This window comes from Zalophus californianus, chromosome 1, assembly GCF_009762305.2.
Source record: "Zalophus californianus isolate mZalCal1 chromosome 1, mZalCal1.pri.v2, whole genome shotgun sequence".
Classification (NCBI taxonomy): domain Eukaryota; kingdom Metazoa; phylum Chordata; class Mammalia; order Carnivora; family Otariidae; genus Zalophus; species Zalophus californianus.
The window spans coordinates 182,700,589-182,710,374 of record NC_045595.1 but is presented as its reverse complement, the minus strand read 5'-3'; positions in this window follow the sequence as shown (position 1 = coordinate 182,710,374).

Genomic DNA, 9,786 nt, shown 5'->3' with positions numbered 1-9,786 from the left:
CTTCAGGAGACTGTTAGTGAAAGTGGAAATGACAAGTGGGAATTTATTATGATGCTTGTTTTTTTAAAGAAATGTGCTTTTGGGGCACCTGAGTCGCTCAATCAGCTGTGTCCAACTCTTGGTTTCAGCTCAGGTTATGATTTTGCTGTCCTGGGATCGAGCCCCATATCCAGCTCCACACTCAGGGCAGAGTCTGCTTCAGATTCTTTCTCCCTCTTCCTCTCCCTGCCCCCTCACCCTTCTCCACTCATGCTCTCTTTCTCTCTCTAAAATAAATAAAATCTTTAAAAAAAAGAAACGTGCTTTTAAGTGGCAATTATTGGAGATATCCTCATGTGTGGTAAAGTGGAGTAAAACATATTTTTGTTGGATTTGTGGATTTGACTAAGGATATTTCCAGGCAGAACTTTATAAGGGCCATTTAATTCTTTTAGCTCTACATGATAATGTCTAGACAAAGAAAAAAATTAAAGAAGGTACTGTTCAGTCTCGAAGTAGATTCTAGAGGAAACTTTTTGAGGCAGGATTTGCAGTGCTCAAAAATGAAACATTTTCTCATCCCAAATCTCTCCCAGGAATATACTCTGAAAATAAGAAATTTCCTCAGGGCAATGAATTATTTCAGGACACTGGTCATATTTTCAAGAGTGAGGCTCTGAGACCTTCTGTTAAACCCTCAGAAATATGTATTGAAATGGTTCATAAATCCTCTCAGTTAAACATTGTACTCTATGTTCTCTATTAGCTCAAAGTTTAGAAGAGATTCATGAAGGTGCCTTGGGTAGTAAAGTGGGTTATAAGTTAAAGCCCAAAGGTTTTTAAAGTAATTTTACCCACTTAGACTGAAAGGAAAAGAGAGTTCAAAGTGTAAAGAGATATTTAGGCCCCCAACTTCTTATGGGCAGGGAGCAGGCTCTGAAAACTCATCACCTTAAAAACAAAACAAAACAAAAAGGAAAAAAAAAAAGAAGAAAGAAGGAAGGAAGGAAGGGCTAAAGGAAAGACTGTTTATTATGCAAAATGAAATGACTCAGAAAATAGAGCCAAGAGCTTGGCAGGTAGAGTCAAGATCAACAGAAAACCACTCCCAAGAGCAGGAATGGGCTCCAATCAAAGGATTGATGACCTGTGATCGACTGTATTTCAGAATTGCTGGACCCCTGACTGCTCCATGCCTTCTGTGCTCTCCTTAATTTGGAACACGTGTCAACTACAGTTATCCTATGGCTGTCCCCTTTGTATGTCAAGTGTGAAGAAGACAGATAATTGTCTCTTAGTTCAAAAAGTCTTCTGGTCAACAGGAATAATACTCAAGACTCCAAATCCAAGCAATTGCACCGAAGAGTCTTACTCTTACCTGGAGCTGATTTACATGATCTTAAAATTAAAAACTGTACTTGATTCCATAATGGGATGAATTTTGAGTATATTTTGAATTTGTGAGAAATAAACATAACATATGTCCAGAGGGTAGATTAAAGATCAACAGATATTTTTGGTTACACTCTCCACCAAGAGCTGAATCTGGTCTGGACATGTGGTTATTTAACTAGTAGAAAGGGTCAGAAGTGATGTGTTAGTTCCAGTTCTAGTATTTAAAGTGAGAAGAATTTCTGTTTCCTGTCTTAGAACACATGTTCTGGGGGTAGCCAACTGCAGAGTAAGAAGTTCTGCTAACCTGAGAACTGTCAAAAGTCAACTAAGTCATACAACCTAACCAAGAGAGCAAAATCCATCATATTCACAGTCTCAGAGATTACACAGGGCAAATACACCAGGGGCAGGAAGCCTTGGCAGGCACCTTAGCATAATGCCTACCATAGAATCTATGGCAAACACAATAATAAAACTAGAATTACAAAGTGTCTATCAATACAGCCCACTGACTTACATTTCAGTAGATCAGGGAACATGTCCCACAGCCCAAAGAAGGCAAAAGCTGTGCAAGAAAATATTAGGTTGACATTTATGCTTATTTCACCCAAATAGATATAATAGGGCATAAAAAGGGAATGTGGAACTGAAACTAAAGAAACACAAAATTAATTAATTTAAGTCTTTATGTGCCTACCTGGCCACTTTAAGCTCTTCATGCCAGTAACTATGGAGCAATGATTCACTTTCAGAATACAATCACAGTTGTCTGGGATTCTGCGACTCCTGGTTTGGTAAATGCAATCTAATTATTGGTTCCTGAAATAATTATAATTTAATAAAATGTTTCCCCTTAAGGTATTTTTTGTGTATTTTGTGATCATTTACATAATCCATTCCCATTCTAGTCATTTCAACTACCTCCAATGGGAAACATTCAAACGGTAATTCTCTTATAAACTCAGAAATGTAGACTGATCACATCACATCCCCCCACCCAGGAAAACCCTTGTCTTCCCTCTTAGTTTCTTGCATAAATTTTTAAAAATGGTATATCCTATTCTTTATTTTGTCTTTAGTCATCTCTGCTTCTTTGAGTCCCTCACTCCCTTTACTTCCCTTGAAATCCAGAGAATAGTTGTTCGTCCAAGTCTGCTATCCTGCTGCTCACCAGCTTCATATTCGAATCCTCTTTTATCTCCTTTCCTTTTTGGTGAAAACATGAAGACATTTCTTCCTTATCTGCCAAGAGAAAACTAATAAATTCATGTCAGTTTATTATGTAGATAAACTGTCTACAAAAAATCTTTCCAATTTTAGTATATGTGCTGCCAAAGCGAGCACTCTACAAAAAATCTATCTCATTTTACTTTCAACTCCAAGTCACAATTCTCTCTCTATTTCTCTCTCTCTCACAACAAAACTTCTAAATACAAATAAGGAAACAGGAATATAAGTAATATTAGTACTAATATATAACTCATAAAGTGTTAGATTCTAGAGATTCAAATAAAGAACAAAATCCCATTTCTGTCTCTGGGTTGGACAAAAGTCTCTCCATCCCATGAAGATGAAGAGCTTTTCTGGGATCCACTTGTTGGTTTCCCCTGCTGCCTGGATAAGGATAGAGTGTCAGCCTCCTCCCAAGCAGGGGCATGAGAGGATGCTTCCTGAAGAGGCACACTTGCTGTAGCATAATCCCCTTTCCTGAGTTGCCTGGGGAAACAAGGTCCCCTCTACTTCTGTCCCCCCAGTGCAGGAAGCAGTGGAAGCCCCATCTGCAGAAGATAAATCATGTAGAACAAAATAGCATTACTAAATTCTGAAAATTAGATTGTCAAAGGAACCACAGATCATCAAGAGTGGTCCAGGATCTACATGATAAATAGGTTAACAGCCTGCTAAAAATAATAATTTAAAAAAATTAAATAAGATGCCTCTAACATAATAACCAAAATGTCCAGGATAAAAGTTGCAAATCATCTATTATACCAAGCACCATGAAAATCACAACTTGAGTAAGAAAAGGAAATTAACTGAAGTTGAATAAGATAATCAACTGAAGCCCAGAAATGGAATTACTTGACAGAGTTTTAAAGTAACCATTATAAAAATATTTCAACAATCAATTAAAAATTCTGCTGAAACAAACAAATAAAAAATCTTAAAAAAGAAATATAAATTATAAAAAGAACCCAAATTTCACTTACAGAACTGAAAAATACAGTTTTGTTTTGTTTTGTTTTTTAATGTGCTGTATGGGCTTAATAGAGTGGAAATGCCAGAGGATAAAAATCAATGAACATTTGAATAGATCAACAGAATTTATCCAATCTGAACAACAGATTAAAAATAGACTGAAAAAAATAGGAACAGAACCTCAAAGACCTACAGGGTAATAACAAATTTCCAACATTTATGCCATAAGAATTCTAGAACAAAAAGAGAGAGCTGGATATGAGTATCCAATAAATAAATAAATAAAAGATGAAAACTCAGTTTGGTAAACATATAAACCTCATATATGCAACAAGGTGAGCAAATCTAAAACATTAACCTAGAGAAATATGAACCGAGAAATATCATTTTTAAACATCTGAAAACAAAAACAAAGAAAAATATTTGAAAGCAGCCATAAGAAACTGAACATTACATATAGGGGAAAATCAATTTTATTGACAGCAGATTTCTCACTTAAAACCAGAAGAAAGTGGCATAATATTTTTCAGCATTGAATAGAAAAGAACTATCAATCTCAGATTCTGTAGCTGGCAAAACTATCCTTCAAGAAGTTTCGAGGGGAAAGAATGACATCCTCAGATGAAGGAAAACTAAAAGAATTTGTTAGTCAACCTACCCTTGAAGAATGACTAATACGAGTTTCTTAAAACTGAAAGGAAATGACAAAAGAAGGAGTACTGGGGTATCAGATAAAAAGAAAATATAATTGAAAGAGCAGAAATATTGGTAATTACAGTAGACTAATCCTCATTCTTTCTCAAAAAAATGTGATGACTGAAATAAAATTATACCACCACCCAATACACAAGATAATTGTATTTAATAGTGTGAAGAATAAATAGAGCTAAATGGAAGTAAGATTTCCACACTTCACTCCAAGTGATAAAATGCTTGATTGTGATTAATGGTTTGTGTAGAGTGCAATGCAAAGAACAACCACTAAAGAAACTATGTAACTATAAAGACAGAATTCCCCCAAAAAACCCATAGGAAAGCAAGAAGAGAGACCTTTATTCATAATAGCCAATATCTGAAAACAAACCAGATGTCCTTCAATGGATGGATAGTGTATGACTGTGGTATAACCATACCATAATTAGCAATAAAAAAGAACAAGAAACTATGATACATGCAACAACTTAGATGAATCTCCAGGGAATTACACCTGCGGAAAAAGTCAATCCCAAAGGTTACTTCCTATATGATCCAATTTATCATTATCAAAATGATGTAATTTTAGAAATGGAAAAAAAAGATCAGTGGTTGCCAAGCATTAGAGATGAGGAAAGGGGGGTGGCTGTGCCTGTGAAACTGGGACGGTTTCAGGGATCCTTGTGGGGATGAAACTCTCCTATATTTGCACTGTATCAATGTCAGTATCAGTGTTGCGTTGTTGTACTACAACTGTGCAAGATGGTAGTACTGGTGAAAACTGCATAAAGGAGACACAGGAAATCTCAGGATTATTTCTTATAACTGAATGTTCCATGATAATTCATGGAATGATAGATACAATTTACCTCCATATTTTCATGAGTTGTTTCATTTTACTTTTTTTTTTTAAGATTTTATTTATTTATTTGACAGAGAGAGACACAACGAGAGAGGCAACACAATCAGGGGGAGTGGGGGAGGGAGAAGCAGGCTTCCCGCTGAGCAGGGAGCCCGATGTGGGGCTCAATCCCAGGACGCTCGGACCATGACCTGAGCTGAAGGCAGATGCTTAATGACTGAGACACCCAGGCACCCCTCATTTTACTTTTCTGTTTTTACTTTATATCTTCATCGTATCAACTGAACATCCTCAAACATCTTCTATGTGTGAAATAAAGATTATTCTGAATTTGGGCATGAAACTGCAAAAGCTATTGATTTTTCACAAAAAGCTTAAAGACGCCATCCCAAATCCCTGTGAAAGAGATGCCTGGGGACCTAAGTGTAATTTTCATAAGTCCAAATATTTGTTGAAATTGAGGCAATTCTGTGAACTAAACACGAACTCAGACTTTCCCTGCCTCTCAGGTGAAAACGCTATTTTGAAAGAATAAAGCATATCCAGATGAAAACTACAGATGGAGACCTAGAAAAGACACTGAAAAAATGCTGCAATTATAACTGTCTCATATAGTCTATAATGCTTTAACTAAAACTGTTTTATTATAAAATTTACAGTAGAAGAATGTATGTATTATTATAAAATCAAGACTTATCTTTTTAAATATATTTTTCTATCTTAAAAGTATAAGTAATTCAGTAATTTGAATAAGCATTTACTCCCCTACATTCCAAAACTTCATGCTACATGATTGCTCAGAAGATAATCATCTGTTAAAAAATATTATTTTTAAGTAATCTCTACAACCAACGTGGGGCTTCAACTCACAATCTCAAGATCAAGAGTCACAACCTCTACTGACTGAGCCAGCCAAGCGCCTCTCATCTAGCTCTTTAATACCAAAAACAAGAATCAAAGGAGACTTAAGTTTCCATATTAGGGAGAACATGCAGCATGTGGTTATCTTCAAGTAACCAGATTAATATGAAAAGTAAGTATACTTTAATAATACCTTTCCTCCTAGATTATATTTGGGGAGACAAGTTCTAAGATCTGACAAATAGATGATTCACTCAGATAATATTTTCTTTATTACAGTAGACTTTCTAATGACTTCAGCCATTTTGCTACCACATAACTCTGGAGGAATCCTGAAGGATCACTACCTTCATGTAGTTACTGATTTATTTATGCCATCATTTGTTAAGCAAATATTTATTTCCCACTTGCAGTGCTCAGAGCATGGTGTTATGTTATGCCAAAGAGACAAAAAGAAATCAGACATGCACTTGATCCCTAAGGAGCAGAACACTAGATGTTCCTTAGGAAGATATTAATTTATTTTAAAAATTATATTTGATGTGAATTTGGCCCCCCAAAATTATCAAAAGCAATTAGGTTTGGAGGAAAGCTTGACAAGATATTTGCATAAAATTCCCTCTACTGGCTTCTCAGATAGATAAATTTAAAGGTCAATGGCCTCAAATTTGTAATTAGTTATAAAAATATATGCAGTATATATTGGTATATATACTTCTCTGCATGCACAGAGACACATGTGCTAATCTAATGCAGTTAAGGCATATAATAAAAATATATTTGTTGTACATTGTACAAATATAAGTCTACATTTAAAAAAGAGTGAACAATTAAAGATGACTTGATAATAACTAAACAAAGAAAAATTCCTGAAGATGGCAAAGCAACTAGCAGAAAATCTCATTACACATGGTGTCAGAATCTATGGTACTTATGTATTAGCCTTTGATAATTTGGGAAGGGAGAGCATGTCTACATTATATCTGCATCTTATTAAAAAAGCAAGTTAAGGGGCGCTTGGGTGGCTCAGTCAGTTAAGCATCTGAGTCAGCTCAGGTCATGATCCCAGGGTCCTGGGATCAAGCCCACATCGGGCTCCCTGCTCAGTGGGGAGCCTGCTTCTCCTCCTTCTGCCCCTCCCCAGCACTAGGGATCTCTCACTCTGCTCTCTCTCTCAAATAAAAAAATCTTTTTTAAAAAAGCAAATCAAATAAAACTAGCCTTAATTAAAGAAACTCTATAATAACTGATGTTCTTTTATTATTTTTTGAATAATTTAAAATTGTATTATATTTGTATTATCAAGGTAAGCCTTCTTTAGCAATGTGCAGCTCAATACCGTCTTTCTGAATTTTACTTTAAACATTTTAATGCAATTATTTAAGATATACAGAAACAGGGAAATGATTTTTACTCTTACTTAAAAAATAATATAGTGTAATATACATTATTCCAAATTAGCAGTTCTTCCCCCATGACATCCTACCTGAATGATCAGAAATTAAAAGGAAAAAGTAATGTAAAGGGCTTCTCCCTACCCCCAGAAGTGTAAAGAGATACAGCTGTTCTAGCTTGAGGAAATGATTATAAATTATTAGTGTCAATCAAAGACGTTGATTTCCATCTCCTGATTAAATCTATACAAAAGATCTTCAAACATACAGGTCAGCTGCCACCAAATGATAAATCAATCAAGAAAGACAATGCAAGTGAGTGATTAGACTGCGAGCAAATATAATAGTATATGTGGGTGGCATTTTCCCTCTCATTAAAAGCTCTGTTATTAATCAGAAAATGGGAGTGGCCATTTATTGCATCTACTTTCATTTGAGCATTAAAAGATTTCAATATGAGCATCCTGTACCCTATAAACATTGAAACAACAAGGCTTTTAAGTATGTTTGCTTAAGAAAAAGAATATTATGGGTTTACTCAAAAACATTCAATAAATGTGGGTGGGCAGAAATTGTTTTGAAGCAAAAAGGAAAAAAAGAAAAAAGAAAAAAAGAAAAATAACCCAACTATAGATCACTCAGTTAAGCACCAAAAATGTCAAGCTTTTTTCACATTTTCTAGACTGATTTATGCTCTTATCAGGTTGGTTGTCATGTCCAATAGGGTTTGATTTCCATCACTAAAGTCAAAAGACTTCAGGCAGTAAGACAAATGAAACAGGAAAAATGCTGGTGTCATTGAATTCACAGCTAAAAGAGAAACTTTGATTTTGGGAACCTGAGCATGTATTGTTTTTATCTTTATTAGTAAATATTTTTGAGAAGTCCTTAACCATCTGACATATTTAACATCATTTATGATTGAAATGAATATATCTAATGCCAACTAGCTTAGCATAGAGGATTTTATATCTATTACTTATATAGTCATTATAGAAACTCAATATTTAATAACTTTATTTTAAAATAGAATAAGTATTTTGATGTCTAATTAAAAAAATTTAAAATTTTCTTCATAGAAACATTGCTAATGTATCAACATGTAAAACACTTTAAAGAGTAATCAAATTGTTAATTTCTATTCAAATTCTCAACTACAAAGTGCTACCACTTTTTAAAAAACTGGACACTGTGATTTTATGCATAAAATACATTGAGAGATCTTAATATTTATAAAATTACTTTTGGATACTTGCATGAAATAAAAAGCATATCAATACTACTAGGAATAGCTGATGTTAAGTATTTATGTATAATTATCCATATTAACAATACTTCAAGATAAATTATTTTTATTTCATACATGAGATGCCTGAGGTACAATGATTTGCATAGTCACACATCTACCTAGTGACTAGTGCTAATTTTTCAAGTTACCCATACATCTGTTTTCAACATTTAAAGAGTTCATAGTGATTTCTCTAGAGATGTGAGCAAATAAGTAATACCTGGAAATACTTGAGGAAATGCAACTGAGTTTTTCCTGAGATTTAGAAAATTCCAATGACATCCTCATAGTATACTGCCCTCTCTTCCCCACCTAAACTGTTTTTTAATTGGTCTATAGAATGATCAGTGTCAGACCAAGTGACTTGGTCTACCACTGACCTATATAACTATTTTCACACTCTTTTTTTTTTTATCCCAGTCTTTATATAAGAAGAAACACATTTTTAAATCCCACCTATTCACTATCCTCCAGTATCATTACTTTGATGCCCCTCTGAAACTCTTTTATTTTATTTTAATTTAATTTAATTTTTTTTTACAAAAGAGAAATCACTAGAAGTAGCAAAAATGTGTACTTCCAAGTTTAATATTCCTAGGATACAAATATATCTTGACTATGTGTGCGTGTGCTTTGACACATAAGTTACGAAAAAATGGCTGTGGGTTTTTCACAGAATGCTCTACTAATAACATTTTATTTTATTTAAATTTTATTTAAATATTTTACTTGAAACTCCAATTTATTATTTATTTTTATATAAAATGTTTTCACCCTTAACTCTACCAGAGACATATACTTCATGTGAAGATGAATTCTAAACTACAGATTTTTTAAATTCTACCATGTGTGTGAACCTATCACAGTAATGGACACAGAGTAAGGATATAAATACTGGCTTTTTTTTTTTTTTTTTAAGAGAGGGAAGGAGGGCAGGGTGGGGCAGAGAGAGAGGAAGGGAGAGAATTTTAAGCAGGCTCCACACCCAACGTGAGCCAGATGCGGGGCTTGATCTCACAACCCTGAGATCATGACATGAGCCGACATGAAGAGTAGGCCGCTTAATGGACTGAGCCACCCAGGTGCCCCAGTATTGTCTTATTCTTAAACTACCA